General features: G+C 38.1%; 1 protein-coding gene across 1 annotated transcript in view; it reads right to left on the bottom strand.

Moving 5' to 3' along the window:
• Positions 1 to 20,073, bottom strand: part of TBCEL (tubulin folding cofactor E like) — a 91,005-nt gene extending 70,932 nt beyond the window's left edge. Inside the window, exon 1 of the mRNA XM_019666170.1 lies at positions 20,008 to 20,073. The gene's annotated coding sequence lies outside the window, so the exon portion shown is untranslated. The remainder of the gene's footprint in view (positions 1 to 20,007) is intronic.
• Between the last annotated feature and the right edge of the window lie 5,181 nt (positions 20,074 to 25,254).

Below are 25,254 nucleotides of genomic sequence, written 5' to 3'. Positions count from 1 at the left end.
TGAGTATAGGACTAAGTTCTAGCTGATAAAATAGAAATATTCTATGGTGGCTTCTAGAAATCGTCCTTAAAAGAGAGCCTGAGTATGTTCTTTGTCTGAGTTGTTTATTTTTGCTTTTGTTGCCCTTACCCAAGAAAACATATACAAAAAAAATACTGCTGAGACCCATATCAAAGAGTTTACTGCCTATATTTTCTTATAGGAGGTTTATGGTTTCAGGTCTTACATTTAAGCCTCTAATCCATTTTGAGTTTATTTTTGTAAATAGTGTAAGAAAGTGGTCTCGTTTCATTCTTTTGCATGTATCTGTCCAGTTTTCCCAATACCGTTCATTGAAGAGACTGTCTTTACCCCATTATATATTACCTCCTTTGTCACAGATGAATTGACCATTTAGGTGTGGTTTATTTCTGGGCTTTCTATTATGTTCCATTGATCTATGTGTCTGTTTTTGTGTCAGTATGAACCAACATGAACACCTGTCGATTTACTGAACCAAAGTTTTATTTGTACAATTTACCAAAGTTTAGACTATGGAATACATTTCATAATGAGTATATCACAAGTCACTCTGGAGAATATAGGGCTGCCCCCTGTCAGGATCCTCATTTGTGAGCTTACGGATAGCCTGTTTTAGTACAAGACAGTTTGTTCTTTCCATCCACACAGTTACTAGTGTCTGCTGTGTCCTCTATCCTGGCACTTAACTGAGTCAAAACAACTGTGTGAGTCATCTAGGCCTTCAGGAACCTTCAGGGTGAAAGGTGTTTTTTTTAATGTAAATTTATCACCACCAACAGCAGACAACATACAGCAGGTATTACCATAAGCAACAGCATTGTAGCTCTTATCAAAGACTTGTCTCAAGCAAATATGAACAGAATTGTTAGGAATGTTTAACAAAAAGTCAAAGTAATTACATTGCTATCTCCATACAATTGGCAGTTCAAAAGGAATAAAATGTGTGTGGTGAGGATGCTGAACTGTCAGTGTCAAAATAATAGTAACCGAGTTTAAATATCACCTTTTAACCTGAAGCTTCAGAACCACTTAAGTTCAGACCTATGCAATTCAAGGACAATAATCTTACAATTTATATGGAGACAAACTGAGGCATGGGAATATTAAACACATACTCGAGTCAAAATAAGTCCCAGTAAGCAAGCAATCATGGGAACATAAAAAAGTTATTCCTCATGGCCCCATGCTTTAACAACTCTTCCAAATAGTCTGGGTTTTTTTGGTTGTTGTTTGTCCCTACCCCCCACCCCCACCCCTAAAGACTTAAAAGCAATGCCAGGCGCCTTCGTTGGTCATTTTCCAGAATACTCTATTGAAATAGCTTTCCAGGAATGTAGATAGTGTACACATTAATACATGGGTTTTGAATTAGAACATTAAGATTGCAAAATGGATCAGTAACATAAATCTACTCAAAATCTGCTGAGACAGTTTGAGGAGGAACAGTAGGTGGGAAAGGAAAATTGAAAACCAGATTGAAAAATGAGGAAATACAGGATGGAAAAAGATCTTTAACTGGAGCCTTTAAAAAGGGGTAGGAGGATAATCTATGACTTTCTGGAAAGAATGGCTGTTAAATTACATCTGACTACCTCTACAATTGGCATAGTTTTAATGCATTTGTAAAAGTGTTCTGAATTAATACTGAAAGTCAGGGAGCCAGACATCTTGGGTGATGTTGCTTGGTTCCATTACCAAGTTGTGGAGTGCGCCTGTGAAAATTTCAACTCCTTTGTGCCTCAAATCCTGATTATAATATGTTCCTATAAAGTACTTGGAGAAAGTTAGGATAAAGCGCAAGTTAGAGGGTACGGTACTCAGTGCACTTTTGCAAAATAGATTAATATCAGGACAGAACATCCAGTCACCTAAGTGCCCCAATTGCTATCAAACTGGCACTTTATGTTTCCAATCAAAGGGTAGGTCAAAATAAGTATGAAACTCAACACAACTGAAAATAGCAAATGGGCTATGTCTGACCACTAACACTGAGGATATACAAAATGTATCCCCATGTTGGTATACAAGATCAATATTTACTACACACACACACACACACACACACACACACACACACACACACACTTTATAGTAGAGTACCATACTTCATAAAGTGTGAATACTACTAGCCTCACTCACAACGTAAATACTACCCCACAGACTTTCAAAATATACATTTTAAATCTTATAAAAATAGTTTTATCTGCTTATACAAATATGCACAGACTACCTCGAGGACGATAAAATAGAAATTAATAAAATGAGTACCTGTGGACTCGAGAGAGAGATGAGGAATAGCGTGGAAAAGAGATTGGCTTTTCACTGTTCACCCATTTGAAACTCACTAGATGCATATCTCATCTTTTTTGTTTTCATATATCATTTTTTCAAAATATAAAACATTACTTATTTTATTATTATTTTTTTTTAAGGATTTTCTTAGGGAATTCGGGAAGGGGAACAGCCAAGTTGTTGTCCTTCAATCCTAGTTGTGGAGGGCGCAGGTAGCTCAGCTCCAAGTCCAGTCGCCATCCGGCCACCCGTCAGCAGCTCGCAGCCACTCAGCTCAAGGTGCCTTGTTCAATCTTAGTTGCAGGTGGGCATAGCCTACCATCCAATGTGGGAGTCAAACCGGCAACCTTGTTGTTAAGAGCACACACTCTAACCACTGAGCCATCCAGCCGCCCCGTCGGCAGCTCGTGGCAGCTCAGCTCAGGGTGCCATGTTCAATCTTAGTTGGGGGATGGGGGGGGCGCGCAGCTCACCATCCCTTGCAGGATTTGAACCAGCAACCCTGTTTTAAGGAGCACGTGCTCTCACAAGCTGAGCCATCCTGCCACCTGTTGGCAGCTCAGTGGCTGCTCAGCTCAGGCCAGGCCTCGAACCGCTGTTGCTCAGAGCTCAAACTCTTGAGAGAGCTCTTAACCAACTGAGCCACTCGGCTGGCCCCCAAAATATAAAACATTTTTAAGTGACATATCTGGGAATGATCTAATAATAATGTGTCAATTTTTTTAAATTCCTCATTATCAATTATCTATGGAAAAAAAATTCCAAATTGGACCATGAGGAATATATAATATTAATTTTAAGAGGAACTGGAGAGGAAGAAAAATAAAATAGATGGCCAAAAGGGAATAGTTACTTTTGCAAAACCAGGAAAGGAAAAGAAAGCAGAACAAAACACACCTAAGCTTCAGAACTAAACTACAAATAAAATGACAGGTGGGGTTAAGACGAAGGGGTAAGATGACAGACGGAGCCAGGATACAGAGTTCTGTTAGTCTTTAGCATGGCTTTAACCAGGGCAAAGTAAAAGCTCTACTCTGAAGTGTGCAAAAGGGTTGGAAGAATACCCTCAGGCCTGCTTCATTGTCACTTTCTTTGCTAGCCAAATTAAATGTGTTAATAAAAGTTACCCAAATGTTTCATCCCAATTATCCAAACTGTATCCAAATTACTGTGACTCTGGAACCATAATGGCTCCAGGCAGAGGTGACAAGGGCATAGCCTAAGGATGCTTTGGGACTTTCAGGCCTCCCTGTCACCTCATATCCTGGAGACCAACCAAGAAAAGAGGGGTGCTTCCTGCAGCAGGAAGCCTGCAGGATTCAAATTACTGGAATAGTAAATAGTTGGGAACTGATTTACAGTTCTAAAAAATAATTCAAAATAATTACAGTTCTGCAATAATTCAAAACATGCATTCATTTAAGATAAGGCTAAATCTCCAGGAAGAATTTTCATAGCATAAAAATAATGGAGAAGAGGGAAACACTCTCAAGTAGTTTAAAATTATTTTCAGTTATTTGGCATGGACCCGTTTACATACAACTAACAAATCTTATCTACTCATCAGAGAAGGGCAGAAAAAAACTACACTCTAAAAGCCACCTGCCAATATTTTGCTACCAAATATTTGAAAACAAAACTTAGGTTAAACACTTTGGATAAAGACTCTACAATTTCACCTTTAGGTTCCTTTGGTCAGATGACATTTCATTCTAGTCATTTTTTTCTCCACTTAGGTGCCTATTTCCTTTACAAGCCAATCCGAGAATAAAAATCTCTTTACTACTTGTTTATAAAAAATGGATAGAGGAAATATAGTTAGTTAGTTCTGCTATCTCTTTTTTGCACCTTATCAACTGGTTCCAATTAGGCTTATCTGCCCATTCATTCATGTATTCATAAAATGTGTGCCCTAACAAAGCTTACAGTCTCATTTACGAACTAGACAGTGCACCTATGTCAAACACTGTGCTAAACACTAAAGAAGTGAGAATAAAATCCAAATTCTGTACTCAAGGCATCCACAGTCAAAAAAGGAGATACATGGAAATAACACATACCTGAAATAAGCCACTAGTGAACTCAAACATAAGAACTGATTAACGTTTGAAGTATGATCAAGAAAGTAGGGAGTGCAAAAAATCTGAAAACATTTATTCATCAAGATATATGTGCTCCGAAGTTCACTGCAGCTTTCTTTACAGTGGCTAAGACATGGAAACAACTAAAGTGTCCTTCAATGGATGATTGGATAAAGAAGATGTGGTACATATATATACACAATGTAATACTATTCTGCCATAAGAAAAGATGAAATAGTGCCATTTATGACAACATGGATGGATCTTGAGATTATTATGCTAAGTGAAATAAGAGAAAAAGTTGAGAACCGTATGATTTCACTGATATGTAGAATATAAAACTGAAAACAACAAAGGAACAAGAAACAAAAAACTTCATAGACACAGACAATAGTTCAGCGGTTACCCAAGGGTAAGGGAGAGGGGGGTGGTAGATGAGGTAAAAAGGATCAAATATACGGTGATGGAAGGAGAACTGACTCTGGGTGGTGAACACACAATGTGATATATAGATGATGTATTACAGAATTGTACATCTGAAACCTATGTAACTTTAATAACCATTGTCACCCCAATAAACTTTAATTTAAAAAAAGGGGGGGTGAATCTTGAGCCATTTTGAAAGATGATGATTAGGTTAATAGGGTAAAGAACATTCTAGGCACAGGAAATAATAGAATGCAAACAGGCACAAGAGACATGGCATGGGCTATTAAGCGGTATTGCTGAAACATAAAATACATGTTGGGGTAGCAGCAGAGGCTTAGGAGATTTGACTGTAGGGTGGACGGTAGAGTCAGCTTATGACTGACCTTGCTTAGGTTTAACTTTACCCTACAGAGGTAAGAATAAGAAAAATTTTGATTGATCACCATCAATACAATGCAAGGATGGGGGTTACCAATCTTTATGTAGACTATCAAACGGTCAAAAATGATACGAATTTTAAGGCCCCTAAAGGAATAGACAGAAGTTTGTTCACTTTGGTGAAGCATTTTCAGTATACACAAAAGAGTAGGAACCATAGTACAAGGAGTTAAGGAAATAAATATGACAGTGATTACAGACCGTGCCTTTGAGAAGCTTAGATGAAAGTGAAAAAGATGGGACAGTTGATGAAGAAAACCCAAGTGTTCAGAGAAAGAGTAGTTATATCTTGTTCTTTTTTTAAGAGGATAGAAGATAAATTTACAGGCTGAGTTTTTTTTTAGGAAAGCATGCAGAGGTCAATAATAACTAACAAAATAAGTCTCAGGAGGAAGATCTCTTGGCTAGTATCAAAGAATTTCTTAAGATTACTAGCTTTCTCAATTTTTGCAAATTAAAAATTTTTTTTTTTTTTTTTTTTTTTTTTTGCTTTGTGGACTCTTAACTTCATCCCCGGAAAGCTGTCTTTCTAGAAGATCCTCACTATACCCGAACTCTCCCAGATTCTTGGATATTTTAGGTAGCTGGGACTTCGTTTTGTTTTCTAAATCTATCTGATCCTCAGCATAAGTATACCCCAATAAAACATAAATGCTGTTAGGAAAGTATATGAGGTCTGACAATTAAGTTCACGAATTCATCCTAGAAAAAGTGCTACATCCCTCACTGCTCTATACCACTATGGTCACCTTTGAAGTACTCCCGTTGGCAAGCTAAGCACAGATGCCAGCACCTAGTCCACCATTCAAAGCAATTTTGGAACTCTTTTTCTGGAATGGCCATCAGAGCTGTTGTCGTATTACCCTTAATGTTCTGAATGTCATCAAAATGTTTCCCTTTCAATATTTCCTTTATCTTCGGGTAAAGAAAGAAGTCATTGGGAGCCAGATCAAGTGAGTAGGGAGGGTGTTCCTATAGTTATTTGTTTACTGGCTAAGAACTCCCTCACAGGCAGTGCCGTGTGAGCTGGTGCAGTGTCGTGATGCAAGAGCCATGAATTGTTGGTGAAAAGTTCAGGTCGTTTTCATCTAACTTTTTCACACAGCCTTTTCAGCACTTTCAAATAGTAAACTTGGCTAACTGTTTGGCCAGTTGGTACAAATTCATAATGAATAATCCCTCTCATATCAGAAAAGGTTAGCGACATCGGTGCAACAAGTTCATGAACTTAATTGTCACACCTCATATGTGTAGGTCATATATTTTTCCCTCCATGAAAGATTAAATGAATGAATAAAGATCTATTAGTAAGTTTTTTTCTAAACAATTGATTTTAAAAATACAAGCGATATATATTCTAATTTTTTTAATGTCCAATTGATAATAAGCAAAAAACCTGTAACACCATGCGGTTTTCCATATTGATGTAGTTTCCCGTTTTATTAGCTAAGCTAAGCAAGTAAGTGTTACCAAAAGCTTTTCATATCTGAAGTATATTTATCGCCACAGCCATACCTGGAAACTTTGGTCAACAGGTTTAGCAAGTAGATTAAGGCTGAGATGCAACTTATGGTGTATATTTTTCCAGACCATTTTTCCATGCTATGTAGATATATATTTTTTACAAAATTAAATTACTTTAGATAGTCTTGTAACCTGCCTTTTCCCTAAATAGCTTATGAAAAACTTTCTATATCAAAAAATATATATCTACATAATGATTTTTAAGGTTTGTAGAGTATTCTATTAACAAGCTTTTGCAGCTAAAGTCATGGATGACAGTTACTCTCCCAGAATAACACTTCAAGGACACTGTCCAAGTCACTATAATGAGGTTACACAGTCTCTCTCTCTTGGCACCCCAATTTCATTTATCATAAAGTACGTAAACCTGCAATTCTATCCCAGTTACCTCCCCTTAGCATTATGCAATATACCTAACTGGATGCCTTCTTGGGATGAAAAGAAAGGAAAATAATTCTAATAAACTTTCAGAACTATTCTGTAGAATTATAGTTCACCAGTTCACAAATATACTCTTCGCATTCTAAGTGCAAAACTTGAGTATAGCTGATAAATCCATTAACATGACGCACCATGCAACTATGATTTCTCACCCTACTTATGAACCACCCTATTTCTCAAAGTCTCTGTCCCAACTGTATCACTCAACCACATCCAAATGTAATAACGTGCACATCAACTTTTCAAGGTAGATTATTTAAAAATCCAACATTGCCAAACGAAATGTGAATTCAGACTCCTGCTTAGCCCTTGAATTATGCTATTAGAAAGGCACTGCTACCCTCTTTACTTATTACAGCACTATGCTTCTCTTTAAAAGCACCACAGACATGAAAATATCTCACTCAAATTCTTTATTCCAAAGACGTCTAAATATGTGACTCTGTATTATCAGTGAGTACAGACTCAGAGATGTATGTATTTTCTACTAAAGAACTATTCTGTATATAAGGCACATTTGATGTTGAAAAAAGAAACAAAGTTTTCTGATGTACAATCACACATTTGCAAATATGACTAACTTGCATGCTCATAGTCTACACAGCACTTGGAATTTCTAATCCAAATGTACTAGTCAAAAAGAATTTTAACATTTTGATGAGCAAGTATTTGAGGAGAAACAAAAATAAAGAAAACATTGCTATTTAAACTGAAGTACCTTTGTGTAAAAATTTTTCTAAGCATGTCTTTCTTGATTTCCATAGCTTACTGTCCAGAAATGTGGGCTTAAGCCAATTGTCCATATTCCTATTAAATCAGGCATTCTAAGATGCAGAAAAAAAACTTTCCATAAACTTTCAGCAAGAACAAAAGAAGTTTAACATTCACCATACTCTTTACTCCAATAGCTTCCAAGGAGAGTTCCACCCTTCTCCCTCGTTCCAGCTCCTTCTCAAATTTGCATATCCCCCCTTCCTACTGGCCCAAATTCAATTTGTGAGAAATGTCAAGGCTTTAACATTGCACTTAATCAAAATTCAGGAGTAGATACATTTACTCTCAAGTTGATGTTCCCCAAAAGCCAAGTATCCCCACACTGAGATTAACATACATTTTAAAGCCTAGTAATTTTCCACAACCACCCTCTGAAACAGAGAAACTGACACTTATCTCTAGTTACAGACATGAAACCCAGGCAACTGGCTTAGGTTTCTGTAGTCCAACCAGTATGCAAAGTCATACTTTCTGTATCATTAATCTGTTGAGCCATCATGCTGTTACTACTAAAAAAAGGAATACTTCATGTCAATAGTATATGGCACCACACACAAATGATAGAAATACAACATGTTAAAATTTATGAAAACTGTTACACCCAAAACTACCACTTGTAACCACATCAAAGTAACTGAACCACAAAACTAAGCAGCAGTACAGAATGATCTAGTCATCAAAGGGGGAAAATTATACTCAACTTCTTCTTGCCAAAAAACCAATGAATATGAATTTCTTGAATGGATTAGTTTTCAGCAGAAGAAAATTGTTTGTGCATGCTATCTCTCAGCTATGAATACACTAGTTTAAGGTCATTCATTAGTCAACTGTTTACAGAACAAATTACCCTCATTATCTCGACTCATGAGCACCAACAGAAGCTATTAAGATAAAACAAGGCACCATTAGAAACAGACTACTAGTTGATCACTCTGCAGCCTTCTAGAGGAGTTTACCAACCATTCTGGCTCATAACCAGGGATTGCCAGAATGTTAAACAACAGCCACACAGAGAGTTGCAAAAGTTTACAGGTCATTAAAAATATTCACCAGCCCCTTCCACATTTAGTGCTACTGTGGTATTGTTCTATGGTGGTACTGCCTGGTGATGGTGAGTACTGGTTCTAGAACCAAACTGCCTGGATGTAAATCATGATTGACTCCACCACTCTGTGTGACTATGGGCAAGTTACTTTGGTTCTCTAAGTCTCCATTGCCTTACCCCTAAAAAGGGGTAATAGATAGCCCGTAACTCCTAGTGCACAGGGTGCTGAAGATGAATGGTGATGAGTGAAAATTTAGCATGATACCTGGCAGACAGAAAGCACTTAATAAGTATCAACTTAGTCTTACTTCTACTGCTACTGCTACCATCTCCTATTACTACTACCATCTCCACCCAGAAAGCATGGTAGCATTAATGTAGGGCTGGGGGACTTGCAATTTTTGTTAAATAGATTTAATTTAATTTGTTTTTGGTCCCAGGACTATGTTAAGTAATGCCAATTAATGATTCAGGCAGTTATACTGTCTGACATTTATAATGTCATTCTTCCTTAACTGGAAGGTCTTCCCCTCTCCTCTCCACCTGTCTAAATTTTATGCATCCTTCAATGCCCAACTCAGAGTCCACTTCAGAGATAAAGCCTTTTCAAATAACTCCTGCCATAATTATTGGTTTGCATTGACCTGAGGTGGAGGTATCTACTGACTAAAATATTCAGTGGGCAATTAATCACATAGCGGTATGGCATCTTTTCATGGTTGTCCCAGATGCTACTATTATGCATTACACCACTCATGCATAGTGATGTGATTCTCATATGCTTATGTCTTATGTCCTGAGCCTGTATAGCTCTTGAGGATAAGGACCATCTATATCATAACGCTTCTTTGTAGCATTATGGACTGGAATTTTACACTTAATTGGCACTCAGTAAATGTGCTATATCAATGAGTTTTCTAATCAATTCTGATTGTGCACATCAAATGTATTGTATAAAATATGAAAAGGTTTATTAATGAACTCTGAGATCAGAGTACCTATGAACAAAAATGCTTCATAGCTACCACTGAAATATGTAATTACTTCTACCTCTCCATGGGGATTCCAAAAATAAGAGATCTTGTGATAGAGCAAGGAGTCAGTAGCAAAGTCAGAAATACTTGCTACCTAGCACAACTAAATTCTTCTGCAAAACCAATAGCAACAATAGATTTAACACTGAATATATGATTTTGGTATCCATACTATACATTTCATATGCATGTTAATAATTTATGCCTTACTTCAGAATAGGCAATGTTTAGTAACTAAAGATGATTATATGTACATTGCTGGTGAGAATAGAAAATGGTATAGCTGCTGTGGAAACAGAATGGCAGTTCCTCAAAAAATAAACACAGGTTACTATATGATACAACAATCTCACTTCTGGGTATCTACCAAAAGACCTGAAAAGCAGGGACTTGAATAGATATTTGTACACCAATGTTCAATAGCAGAACTATTCACTATAGCCAAAAGATGGAAACAACTCAAATATCCATGGAGGTATAAATGAATGGTTAAGAAAATGTGGTATGTACATATAGTGGAATATTATTCAGTGTTAAAAAGGAAATTCTACAACATGGGTGAACCTTAAAGACAATGCTAAGTGAAATAAGCCAGATACAAAAGGACAAATATGCATAATTCTACTTAATGTAAGGTATCTCGAGGAGTCAAATTTATAGAGACAGAAAGCAGGATGATGTGCTGGGGACAGCGGGGAATGGGGAGTTATTAATGAATGGGTCCATGGTTTCAGTTGGGAGCATGAAAAATTTCTGTAGATGGATGGTGGTGATGGTTGCACAACAATGTGAATGTACTTAATGCCACTGAACTGTACATTTAAAATGGTTTAAATGGTACATTTTGCTATATATATTTTACTACAATTAAAATATTTCCAAAAATTAATGAATAAATAAAATATATATAGGTCAAGTCCAAATTTTTTTTTTATTGTTAGTTTCAGGTGTACAGAACAATGCAATAGTTATCCTTCTATTCTTACTCTCTCAGCACACCTCTCAAATTTATGCCAAGAATTCACTTAAGGATCTTAAACAGTTGAGTGAGAGATAAATTAGCCAAGTCTCAATAAGTGCATTTTGTGGGAAATTTGATTTATAATGTATATGATCTTTATTTATCTTTTTCTTGGACTCCTTTACTAATGTTCCCATGGAGAAGTGTCACTAATGGATGAGAGACTGATAGAGTTAACATTTAAATTACCTCCAAAGGGTACTTGCCTTTACAAAACTTATGCCTTAAGTTAATAATAGTGCCTTTGAGAAAATATGACCCTCATAAGTCACAAAAATAAGGGTTTAATAATTTATAATTGTTTTTAACATTTTAAGACTTGTACTTCTTTCCTAAAATTCTTTGCTCATTTACCTATGAATATTTTATTTATAATAAAATATTCTCAAAGAAGTCTCTTTATTGAGATAATGGCATCTGTCAATCAGAATTAGTATTTAGGAAATTCATTGCATTACTCTTTAAAATAAAATGTTATAAAGATATGTATAAGCATGAGTGGGAAGGAAACATGCTCAAGTTAATGGTTTCCTGAAAATTTGTCTCTTTCCCAAGATTTTATAACACATTCAAGCCTCATTATTAGTGAATTCCTTATTTGTAAATTCACCTACTCACTAAAACTTGTTGTAGCCCCAAAAAAATATGTGGAGCATATTCACTTCAATACTTGTGGAGTCATTTGCAGAGCAACAAACATTTTAGTTACCCAGTGTGCACATTTCCAGCTGATGAAACTTCTTGTTTCAGCCTCATCCTGTAAACAAGTGTCCTTTTCAGGATCTAGTTAAGTGCCATGTTTTTCATATTTTTGTGGGGTTTTTTGGTGGTGATTTTACTACACTTGGCTCCCAAGTGTAGTGTGAAAGTGCTATTTAGTGTTTCCTAAGTACAAGAAGGCTGTGTGATGTGCCTTATGGAGAAAATACCTTTAGACAAAATTTATTGAGGTATGAGCTATAGTGCTGTTCATTATGCATCCAAAGTTACTGAATTGAGAATATATATGGATTAAGGTGTCTTTAAACAGAAACACATACAAAACAAGGTTATATACTGATCAGTTGACAAAAACGTTGTGACCACAGGCTAGCAGGAACCTATCCCTATATTTGGGTCCAGATTCACTAATTCAGTGTTCATGGCAACTTTCCATAAGCACCATAATAACAAAAAATCAACTGTACTTTGTTAAAGAAAAACAACTTGAAGACTTGGAGAGTGTGTGGGGTGGGGGGGTGGGGAGGGGGCGGAGATAGATCAATGGAATAAAAAGACAGCCCAGAAACAGGCGCATGTATATTGGCAGGAAGTGGCATAGAGGTCAATAGGAAAAGGTTAAAACTATTCAACAACTGGTCTCTGGACAAGTATCCATCTGGGAAAAATGAAAGTGAATCCTCACCTCACACATGAAAAAACTCAACTCCAGACAAAATGTGAAAGGCAAACTTTATCCTTACGAGAAGAAAAGTTATATTTTTCTCATAGAAGAAGAGCTTTACAATCTTAATTTAAAGAAATAGTTAATAAACAAAACATAAAAAGAACCCAGAAAGGAAAAGCTGACCAGTAAAATGGAAAACTTTTGATCATGAAAAGACATTAAACACTTAAAAAGACAAGTCAGAAACTGGAAAAAGATACTTGCAGTGCACGTAACTAATATAGAGAACTCCTAAAAACAGTAAGAAAAAGGCAAGCAATTCAATAGAAAAATGGACAAAAAACACAAACAAGTATTAACAGAAGATGAAATTCGAATGACAAATAAATAGATGTAAAAGATATTAAAGTTCAATAATATCCAGAAAGAAAAAATAAAATCTCAATGACATACCATTTTATATAAATTAGCAAAATTTAAAAACTGACAATACGAAGTGTAGTACAAAATGTGGAAGAATGGGAACTCCTCCATTGCTAGTAGGAGTACAAATACCTTAGCACAAATTATACAAATGAATGCCAATACCTTGTAAGACAACTTATCACTGTCTAGTGAAGTTAAAGATGCAACAATTCTACTTCTCAGTGTACACTCTACTCTACAGGAACTTATTCAGTGTACCAGGAGACAACTAAAGAATGTCCACAACAACTGTATTTTCTGAAATTACAAAAATCCTGGTGGAAAAAAAAAAGGACCTTTCCTCCAATAACGGGCAATTGGATAAACTGTGATCTAGTCATAAGATGAAATTCAAAGGAATTTAAGAATTCCTATGACTGCTTCCTCATCAACATGAACGAATTTAAAAAACAATGCTGAATGAATAACCACAAGAATATATACAATTCTTCTTATACAAAATTCAAAAACAGAAAAGTAATTATGGTATTGCTTAGGGTCACATATATATATGTAGTAAAAACTGTAAAGAAAAGTTAGAGAATAATAAACACAAAATTCAGAATGGTTGGAGGTGGGGGTGTACCATCAGGGAGATACACATAGGACAAAAAAACTCTTAATTCCCTCCTCAAATCTATCCCTCGTCCACCAGTCCCCACCTCCAGAGTTGTGTTCAATTTCTCTCTTCTTCACACCCCTGTGTAATTAATCAGCAAGACCTATCAACAGTGCCTCTAAAACACCCCAATTCTTTCCATCTTCATTACTTTATTCTGGGTCAAGCCTTCATCAACCTGTCACTAGGACTGCTGCAATAGCTTCCTCCCTGCTCTGACTATACCTACAATCCATTCTCCACAAAGCAGCCAAGAGATCTTTTCAAAATTTGAGTCATGTCCTTAAACTTTCCAGTGGCTTCCCTTTCACAATTATTAGAATAAAATCCAATCTCTTTACCACAGCCTTCAGGGTTTCATTTAATCTGTTCTCTGCTTACCTCTCTAACCTTAGCTCCCCTAGCCTTCACCTAGCCCTCAGGTTTCAGCCAGCATGGCTTTCTTCTTCCCAAGCCTGCCAAGCTGATTCTCTCCTAACATGTTTGTACGAATACCCTTTTCCTGGCTCTTGGCTTAGCAGGCTTCATCTCAGCATTTAAGCCTCAAATAAATTTAAACACAAACGTTACCTTCTCAAGTGAGGCTGCCTCTGTCGACCCAATCAAAAATAGCACCACTGCCACCATCAATCACTTAATCACTTCACCCTCTTTCATTCTTTACAGCACTTAACACTATTTGTACTGTTTTTAGGTCCCTCTACCCCAGAACCTAGTTCCACAAAAGCAGGGATTTGTTGGTCCGTTCCAGTAATACATGGAGCAGTGTCTGGCAAATGGCAACAAATACTTGTTAGATGAATGAAAAAGTGACTTTTACTTTAAAAAAAAAATGAGTATCTTCTGGCAGTGAAATGAAAATCAAGTTCGCCAATCAGGAGTGTGACAGATTGAAAGAGAAATTTTGAAAATCACGGGAAAGGCATTAATCTAGGAAGAATTTTAGTTTAAATAATCCTTTCCTCAATGGTACTAGTAATAGAACTAGTAATAGATCACATTCTTAAGGGCCATTAGTGATCATTCAAGTTTCACATAGGCACACAAGCCCGAGTTTTGGCTGTGTCATCTGCTTAAATCTCCTGTTTTTAGAAGAGCACTGTGATTAAGAGCATGGGGTTCAGAGCCGGCCGAGTGGCGCGATGGTTAAGAACTGGATTGGGATGCCGGAGGGCCCCGGTTCGGATCCCACATAGGAGGGCCAGTGACACTGCCCTCCACAGCTAAGATGCTGAACAACAGCTCAACCTGGAGCTGAGCTGCTGTGAGTTGCCGGCGAAGGCGTAGGCTGCAGCCCGTGGCAGTGGATTACCATGGGCTACCGTATGTGGCCAGCAGCCAACGTGAGCAACCAGCAGCCGCAGTGAGCGGCCATCCAGAAGACAGTGACTGATGTGACTCGCCTGGGAAGAGCGCAATGATGGTAACTTGGGCCAGTGAAACAACGTCCTCCACAACTAGACTGAAGAACAAAACGACAACAACTTGTCTGTTCCCCTTCCCCTAATTCCCCAGCGCTGTTCCCATCCCCCCAATTCCCCAATAAAAATCTTTAAAAAAAAAAAAAAAAGAGCATGGGGTCCAGTTTGACCTGAGTTCAATTACGAATCTGCATTGAAATTTGAGCAAGTTACTTACCTCTCTATGCCTGCTTTCTCATTTATAAAATGGAGCTATTAATAGCTATTTCAGAGTCACTGTAAAGATTAAAATAAAGTTTTTAAAGCTTCTAGTTGTGTCTGGGTGTAGTAAGTGGTCAATAAATTGTAGTTATGATGATGAAAGCTGAGAGTAGGAAAGTCCAGACAAATGAGAGCTTATATGAGTCAAATATCAACCAAACATCTTCAGCCTCTAATAGAGGTAGGCTAATTATTTAAAATGTACTAGGAACATATGCCAGGACTAAATCCTTTTCCCTCCAGAAGACAAATGACACAAAGGTAACATATAAGAACGGCCAAAGCACTTTGAGGACACCAAGAGTGGCTGTCTTTACAAAGGAGGTCAGCCACACTTAAAACCGAGTCTTCAAAAAAAAGAGAGCCGCAGGAATTGCCTAGATAAAAAAATAAAGTACGTGTAAAAGCCCAAATAAATGCAAGTGAGAAGCATAGAGATGCTGCTATGGAGTGTGTGGGAGTGGGGCTCGAAGATGAGCAAACAGGACCAGGAGGTAAGGGGCTAAGGCCCTCTGTTTAAAAGTCTGCACTTCATTCTTCAGGCGGTGGGGCGATGAAGGGGAAAAATATAACATGCTAATATGATACCAATACTTCTGAAGAAGGCAAAAACACCTGTATGACTTTCAATACCATAAAGGTCCACTATATGTTAACAATGAGCAATTTGCTTATTAACAATGATTGACATGGAGCCTGTTCTCAACACTTATTAAATGACCATGGTTACAACAAGCAGATAAAATCTATCGCGTTTACTATGTGGCTGTATTATGTTGCGTTATGTATTCTCTCATTCGATTTTCACAACACCCTTATGAGGGAAACTATTAACCCCATTTAATGGATTGGAAATTACTAAAGCAAAAATGTTATAGTCAGATGGCTAGTGAGTCTGAGAGACGGGATTCAAATCTAGGCTACCTGACTCCAAAGCCCTAAAATTAGACCAACCTGCTGAAATAATTTAATTGCTCAATTCATTTACATCAATTGCTCAGAAACTGTATGTATGTACCTACTGTAATTTAAAGCATCATGCTAGGTCAGTGATTCTCACATTTTACTGTACAGAAGAATCACATAAGCAGATTCCTAGATTTTGATTCTGTAATTCTAGAGTAAAATTTTCAGAGACCTGCAATTGTAACCATAACTTCAGTCGATTCTGATTCACTTGGTCCATGAACTATACTCTGATAAACTCTGTGCTAGGTGTCCCAGAGATTCACGGATTTTTGAGTTTCCTGTTCTCTATGAGTTTACAATTTAAAAGGGGTAAAAACAAGGTACACAAACAATACAAAGCAATTCAGGAAAAGCAATATAGACAACACAGGCAGTAAGAAAGACTTCCCAGGAAGAAGAGTCATCTGTAACAAAATGAAGATGAGTAGGATTTCACTTACAAAGGAAACACATTTCCTGCAGACTTTCAGGAATAATGTTACATACAAAGGAAGGTGTGCGATGGGTAGACAGGTTGGCAGGCACAGAGGATCTGCATTTAGGGATGGAAAAATGTCAGAAAAAAAGTAGAGGCTGTGGAACGCCCTCAATGTCGCCCTAAACAGTATGGGCTTTATTCAGTGCTGGCACTGTGATGCTACTAATGGTTTTTGAGGAAGGAAATGATAAATGATAGCAATATTCTTTGGATAGAGCTCTGATGAAGCTATGCAAGATCAAGTAGAACAAGAATAACAGACCAAGGGAATACTTAGGCTGTTGGCATTCTAATTTCAAAGAGATAAGAGTCAGAACAGGGTAGTGGGAAAGTTGAAAAAGGGAAGAATGGTAACTCTTCATGACTTATTGCATGTAGTGCAAAGGCAGCTAAACAATTTCTTCACCCCTTAAATCTCCAAACTGTATCACTATCAGCTTCATGTTACTTTTTAGAACTTTTTCTTATATAGCTAACCAGGCCCAAAATATATAGTTCACTTATTTAAAACACAGCCCATGACTAAGAAGTCAATAAATAGGCCTCTGAGTAGCCAAAACACATCACAATTCATCCACTAAAATAATAATAATTTATATACTATATATATTATATATAGAATATATATAAATGAAAGAACATTACTCAGAGCTACACAATCGAATGTTACACAAAGTTCTAACAAATGTGAGCATCTAATTTCCAACCCACGGCAGTTTGGAAGCAAAAATTAGAAGAGGAAAAGAACCTGATATAGGTGGACACAGTTAAGAGTCCAAGGTTCAAAAGAAATCAAAACTACAAAAAAGCACACACAATCACTCAGGGTAAATCACTCCACAACTGTTTATTGATAGGTACACAGGATTCACAGAAAAAAAAAAAATGAAATCAATGAGAATCTTCCTTAATGTTTCAAAGACCTACCACAAAAAGAAAACTTTTAAACATTCTTTAAAGCTAAATATTTTAAAAACAACTATTTACCTGATTAAAAGATAATTTTTAAAGGATGGCTGATAATGCCAACATAGCCCTTTCATCAATAACTAAGATATAGTCACCAGATAGTTAAAAGGTAAAAAAGATATATTTTACAACACACAAACATTGAAGATGAAAAGAACGCTTTCATAAGGCATCTAAACAAGAATGTGGACCCACTGATGAAGTTTAATTTGAGCAATTCTTTCCTGATGGCTGTACCTTTGAATTCCATGTTCCAAATAATATGAAGGCATCGTCAAAAAAAATTAACACTATTAAACTGGTCTTAAATATATACCCTGTAAATTTACCTACCGAAACCAGGCAACATCATTTGACACTCAACATCCTGTTATCAATTGGCTGTGTGGCAACTTTTAAAATGACTTTTAACATAGAAACATATGTAGGCCTCTCACGTGGCTCACCAATACTCATTAACGTTTATTACATATCCTATTCATATAAGGACCTTACCTACTCTATACAGATGAAAACATTTTCATGGGAAGAATTAAGATGTTAACTGACTCAAAGTTATACCTAAGTTTATGATTATGTTTAAAACATGTACCAAAGCCATGAACGTATACCTTTAATCACATAGAAGTACACCATATATTAATTACTGGAGTAAGAAGAGTTTATGTTTCAGCTTGATATATTTTTTCTAAATAGCAGAAAAGCAAATCAGTGTATATTTACAACACTGTAACATTAAAATAAAATTACCTCAACTATATTGTAGGGATAAATCAACCAAATGGAACCAGGTCTCTCATATTTCTCAGATACAACAAAGGATAGAGAAAATCTCATCAAATGATCAAGCGGTATTAAGGTATCAAAGATTAAGACTATGGTACAAAACACCAGCCAATTATGCTACATTATAAATATTTAAACAAATGAAGCAGTCAATTGCACCTAGCCCTTGTAATCATCCTTGCTCTCTAGAAGCAAACAATATGAGGACACTAAATGAAGCCAAAGACATGTCTTGAAGACTAAGTCTTTCAAGCTGCAATTTGTGACCCATCAATCAATTTAGTGGGTTTCTGTCAGCATTTTTTAATGAAAGATAATGGAATCTAATAGAAACTACTACACTGCACCACTTGTAATAAGGGTAAACATTACTTTGTGAAAACTTTTTGCTCATATACAGGTGTGTACTAGATCACGATATAAAATGTATTTCTTACTATGGAGCATGATAGAAAAAAAATTTGGAAGCTCCTACCCTAGAGATCGAGGTCCAATACCTCAAGACCCAAAGGCTGAATGTTTCCAAAGGTCCTCAGCACCTACACATAACCTCTTAGCTTAAGATGGACTCTTGGAAACCAATTTAAGAACTCCAGGGCAGCATAAAAAGAACTCCCTCCGCTCATTTTGTATTTGGACTAGGGTTAGCAAGCTTCCTCACACAGCCCTAGATGGTGCCAACAAACTCCTGGTAGGTTAGCAACCTTCAGAATACAGCTCCCTCCTCCTCCACTGACTGTAAACAGTTCAACTCTTGTAGTCAACTTTCCTGAACTACAACTTCTAGAATCAGTGTGTACCAAGACAAGATAGTATTCCATCTTCTCCCTTCCCCAATTCCCTGGAAGTCCTTCTAGGAGCGGGCCTAGAACTGTGCACTCGCCCATTCTCAGCAGATAATCAAGTTCCACACTACCCTCCCGCCAGGCCCCGTCTTAGCTCCAATCCCCTCATTCTCAGCGTCTCCCAACTTGGGGGCAAAACGATTCTCCCCAGAGCCTTTCATAAACTACCGCATCCTATTATCAGCCCTGAAAGGAGCAGACCTAATGTCCCCCAGAGCCTGGGAATTGCCCGCCCGCCAAACCTCCCAGGACACACGTCTTCTATTTACTGATTGATTGATTGATTAACTGATGATGGATTCAGTGGTTCTGAGACAAGTTTCCTATTTCCCCGAGCAGCAGCCCCAGACTCCCCTCCATCTCCCATCAGACGGAGGGCATCTTCCCATCCCCCACGCCCTTGGGGCGCAGTGAGAAACCTGGATCCTTCCAGGAACTCAGACTGGCTCCTCCACAAGACCTCCCTCCTCCCACCCGGGGCTGGCTTCCATCCCCGAGTCCCAGGCCCGCCCAGCTCCGCCCAACCCAGACCAGGCCCAGCCTCCCTGCTGCCCCGGGCAGGTGCCCCTTCTCCCAGACGGGCTTCCTCCCGATGTTTGCGCACACTGCGCCCCTGCAGGAGCGGCCCTCCGCTCCGAGGCTCCGGAGGGTATAGCTCCTCCGGCCGCGAGAACACCACAGAGCCAGCAGGCCGGGGCTCCACTCACCCCCTCGGCCCGGGAGGCGGGGAGCTGCTGCGGCGGCTCCTCGGGCTGCGCCTCTCCTCCCCTCCCTCCCGGCCACCGCCGTGGTCGCCGCTCAGCCTCCCGCGGGGTCCCGGCCGGCCCCGGACCCGTTCGGCTTCACCGCGCACTCTACTCGGCCCGCAGGAGCCCGGTGTCCTGCATTGACCCGGAAGCAGCTTTCACAGCCCAACAACAACACGTGACCCTTCGCACGTGTTACGTCCGCTGCGTGAATGGGAGGGGGCAACAAAGGAGCGGGTCCTGGCCAACCAAGCTCGGGTTGCCATGGCAACGAGATGTCTGTACTGCCTGATCGTCACTGGAAACACACTTCATCTGCTTTTTTTCTTCCGCGTCATTGGGGGTCACCCTAGGTTCAAAGGAAGGATACAGATTGTCACATCAGCGTGAAATAGGGGCAGGTCAGAGCAGCGGCTGGACCAATGAGAGGCAGCTGCCTTATAAAAAGGAGCATTGAGCTGAACCTTTCCAGGCTTACCTGGAATTTTGTCTTGATTCTGTCACTAATTTGCATTGTGACCCTGATCAGCTCTGCTCCTGTCTCTGGATTCAGTGGTTCTCATTAGGTGAGCTCTAAACTGTAATCTAATTCCATCCCAAGATGCTTTTGTATGAGGATGTGGTAGCACTCTGGCCTTTATTCTGTGTCCCCTTCCCAAGGCCTGAGCTTTCAGTGCTCTAGCACCAATGTAGTAATGGCAGCTTCTGTTTACTGAGCCACTGGTAGGTACCAGGCACTGTACATATGCTACTTCTAATTTTACAACCGTCCAAAAGTAGGTATTTTGTAGATTTGAAAACCGAAGTTCACAAAGATGAAATAATCTGCTCCAGACCACCCATTTAGTAAAAGTGACCAGGCTAAGATTTGAATCCAGGTCAGTCTGGCATCAAAAGTTCCTGCACTTCACAGTATGCTCTACTATGGCTCGAGCTCTATACACATGACGGTGGGGCTGTGATCGCTTATTGTACTTCTTTGTCCATTTCTTTTGCAGGAACATACACAGAATAGGGATGGTGCTGGCTGGCCCTGAAGACAATTCAGTCTTGTGTGGATATGTTAGCTTAAGTGTTAGGATTTGAAGAGGTCTGTTGCATAACGTGTGCGTGCTTTCATGTGGTACGTGTCAGGGAGCAGGTGAGGGGATGTGATGCGCATGTACGTGTATTTATTGGTTCCTAAAGGCAGGGAGACAGAATTCTTTAGGAGGGACCCAATGGCAGTTCCTGGGGACTTATGTCTCTCATTTTGTTTTGTTTTACTCCATAATAGGTAGGGCTTAAAGGAGTTGGGGGTGGGGAGCTTGAAAAAGCTGGTTAAAGAAAGTGCTTCTGAAGATCAAGGCAAGGGTGAGCCAAACAGTGTTTAGTTTAGTTTGCTGAGGTGGGGGCTTTCCTCCTCCTGCAGAGAGCAGAGTGTCCTTCTGGCACCTTAAGATAAATGGCTTTGGGAGCAGCAGGGTCATTGGCATGACCACTGTAAAAAAAAAAAAAAAACACCTCAGTGACAAGGACCATGAGAAGAGAAGAGTGAACTATGCACAGAGGAGGAAGAACAGGGTATAGGCTGCATGGATATTTTAATGATAGACTTACTTATGAGCTTGGATACCCTTGGGGATACCCAGAAATACTTAGGAAGTCCTGTGAGCAACTAGGAAAAAGACAAGAAATGTGGATCATTACTCTTAACAAATACTGTGTACAGGGTATATAAACATATGTGAGTATTGTATATAACTGGGTGTAATTATTTATATACTCTTTTGTTTCTTTGAGATATCAAGTCACTTTTTTTTGTTCCCTTCTCTCTCCTCATAGAGCAAACTCCTAAAGCCAAGATCAATGTCTCCACCCATCTCCAGTCTGTCCCCACAAGGCAGCCAGAATTCTCTTTCTAAAACGCATATCTGAACATGTTAATCCCTGTCTCCCCTTATTCTGTACCTGCCCTGTACAATCTGGTAGCCACTAGCCACATGTGGCTGTTTAAATTTAAATTAATTAAAATTAAGTTAAATAAAAATTGCATTTCCTGAGGCACATGACACCAGCCATATTTCGAATGCTCAGGGGTTAGTGCTATCATATTGGACAGTGCCGATATAGAATATGTTCATCATCACAGAAAGTTATATTGGGCTGTGTTGCTCTATACTCTCAATTCCTCATGTTTCAGTTCTTTGGAATTTGCTTTGCTAAATTCTTTGCTTGCAACAGTCTTCTTCCACCTACTTGGAACTGAAAATTAAACATACCGTATTTCCCCATGTATAAGACGCTCCCATGTACAAGACACATCTTATTTTTGGGGCCCGAAATTTGAAAAAAAATGTATTACATAAAGTTACTGAACTCAAGTTTTATTCATCATAAAAAATTCATACAACTCCTCATCACTGTCAAAACTCCCAACCATTAGCTTGTCCTCATCTGTGTCCGATGACGAATGACTGTCTTCATATATTGCCTCGTCCTCAGTTCCATCTATGGCATTTGAAATGCCACACTTCTTAAATGACTTGACAACAATCTACAACCACTATATAAGATGCACCCAGTTTTTAGACCCCAAATTTTTCAAAAAAGAGTGCATCTTATACATGGGGGAATATGGTAATTGCTTATTTTCTTGTTGTCTCCTTGACAAGCACCTAAGTCTATGAAGGCAAGAGCTAAGTCTATCTTGTACACCATCAATTCCCCATTATCTCTAAAGGACTATCATATAGAAGGATAGAGTAGAGGTGCACTAAAATGAGAGGAGGTAACAGAAAGGCAAATTTCTGGTCTTTTATTAGAACTTTTTTAAAATTTGATCATTTTAACCTACAAGTAGCAATTTCATATGGTTCAACCTAATAATAGGGAAGAACTTTCAAAAAATTGGAGCTGCTTCAGTTCTAATGAGTTCCTTGTCACTAGGATAGTTTAAGCAAAGGCAGAATCTGTTAGAATAATGTATAAAAAATTCCTAAATCATTAGGACTGGTTGACCAGTCTGACTCTAAGATTTTTTTTTTTTTTTATAGAATTGTACACTTGAAACCTAGGAGATTTTAAGTCTGTGTTCCTCCAACTGAATCTTTAATTCAAGGTTGATTGTTGTCAACGAAAAAACATCCAGGCTAAGAGAAAGCTTATAAGACTTTATTTAAGCCAAACTGACAACAATTACCAGAAAGCAAAATCTCAACGGTTTGAGAAAATGCTCCACAAAATTGTGGTTTGCAGCTTATTTTATACATAGAATCAAAGGAGGGAGGTTGCATGAAATTCATTGGTGGTAGATTAAGGGGGTGGGAGAAAGCAGAGAGGGGAAATCTCTAGGATTGGATAAAAGTAAATTGGATAGACAGGTACTTCTTTCACATAGGTGGGTGCAAGACTGTTAATAGTTCACATAAAGATGTTAATCAAGGGACAAGAATAATAATGAGGGATTCTGTAGTTTCCTGCTTTGGTCTGGAAAAAGGAATTACTGGCATTCCTAGGATGTCATCTTAGGAACAAAAAGACAATAGACAGGCTCACTTAAGGTGAAGATTGACTTTATGAAGGAAGCTTCAGACCAAAGATGTGACTTCCTGCCATGGCCCAACTTAGTTATGATTTTTTTTATGTTTACGCCATCTTATGTGGTTATTTTTAGTCTCCTGACCTTATCAGGTTTAACCTGTGGCCCCTTTTCCATCCTCATTGTGCTGTAACAGCCATCATAGCTACTTTCTGAGTTTTTACTATGTACCAGACAATGCTTGATATATTTCACATAAATTATTTCCTTTAATCCTCACAATAATCTTATAAAGTACATTTGATACCATCAGATTTACCAAGTGAGACATAGGTTAAGTCATACATTCTGCAACATACAGCCAGTAAGCGCAGAGGCTGAATTCATATTTAGGTCAGTCTGACAACAGAATCTAACTTCATAATAACACTGTAATGATGGGATATAGTTGTATCAGAAGGTTTCAGTCAGATATTTGTCCTTTTAGTTCAATGAACGGTTATTTTATAATGAATGTATTCCTTGCATTTAGCTAGGTGGTTTGGGGAAAACAAAGATAGATAAGTCATTGTCCCTAAAATGTAGTTGGAAAGATAATGCATATATTCAAATAACAGTGATATAGGTCAATTAAATGTCTATTATTTTAAAAGGGGGATAAGGGAGTCATCTTCTTAGCCGAAGTCTTCTCCCAAGTAGGCGAAAGAATCAGAACAGAATTATATGAGAATTCAATGTGAACAGCATCAGCACACAGATGGGAATACAGGTGAAGAGAAAAACAACTGCTTCACTTGAAAGACAAATGACTGGTTTAGAAATGAAGAGTCTGCAATACTAGTCCTGTTTTTTCCACTGACCAGCCATGTCACTTGATCTCTTTCTGCCTTAGAGCTTTATCGATCAAATAACTTGGATTGGATCAACTACTGTGGTGAACCCTGAAATTACATGTAAAATTATATATATATATAATAAAATATATAAAATACATGTATATGTTTTCAAGAGGCAGTGCCATCAGATTCAGAAAGAAATTACAAGTCAGAAAACTTTTAGGCTACATTATTAAATTCTGCAATTCTGAAATTCTCTATTTTGTTTTTGTCAACATTACTGACATATCTGTCAGGAAATGGACTGTCATACTAAACTTAGTTGCCAAGCAAAGAGCAAAGATATTTTTATTTTAAACAGGAGAGTCATAACTAGAACTACGTATTTAGAAAGTAACAGTATCTCCTTACTGGGCAGAATATGGTCTTAATAAAACAATCTTAATTTGGTTTTCTGCAATGCACATAAATGGATCAGTCATAAAAAGCTTAATCTTCAAGGAGGCCTTACACTTACTCAAATCATAGCCAACAAATTGACAGACGCTTCACTAATCCCTCTTAGGTTTTGTTTTGTTTTATTTTGTGAAGAATAACAAATACACAGAACACTGCACATATATAATGTACATTATTGTACAGCTCAGTGAATTACCACAGAGCAAAAACCCATTTAACCACCACCCTACTGAAACATAGAACATCGCCTATTGCCTAAAGTCTACGCCTCCCTAGTCACTACACATGCCATTCTTCCCAAAGTTAACTACTATTCTGACTTCTAATATTGTGGCTCATTTTCCCATTTTTAACCTTTATATAAATGGAATCAAAAGAGATGACTTCCTTTAA

The sequence above is a fragment of the Hipposideros armiger genome, unplaced genomic scaffold (genome assembly GCF_001890085.2).
Source record: "Hipposideros armiger isolate ML-2016 unplaced genomic scaffold, ASM189008v1 scaffold_463, whole genome shotgun sequence".
Taxonomy (NCBI): Eukaryota; Metazoa; Chordata; class Mammalia; order Chiroptera; family Hipposideridae; genus Hipposideros; species Hipposideros armiger.
Note: the sequence above shows the minus strand (reverse complement) of the source record. Positions and strands in the feature narration are given on the sequence as shown.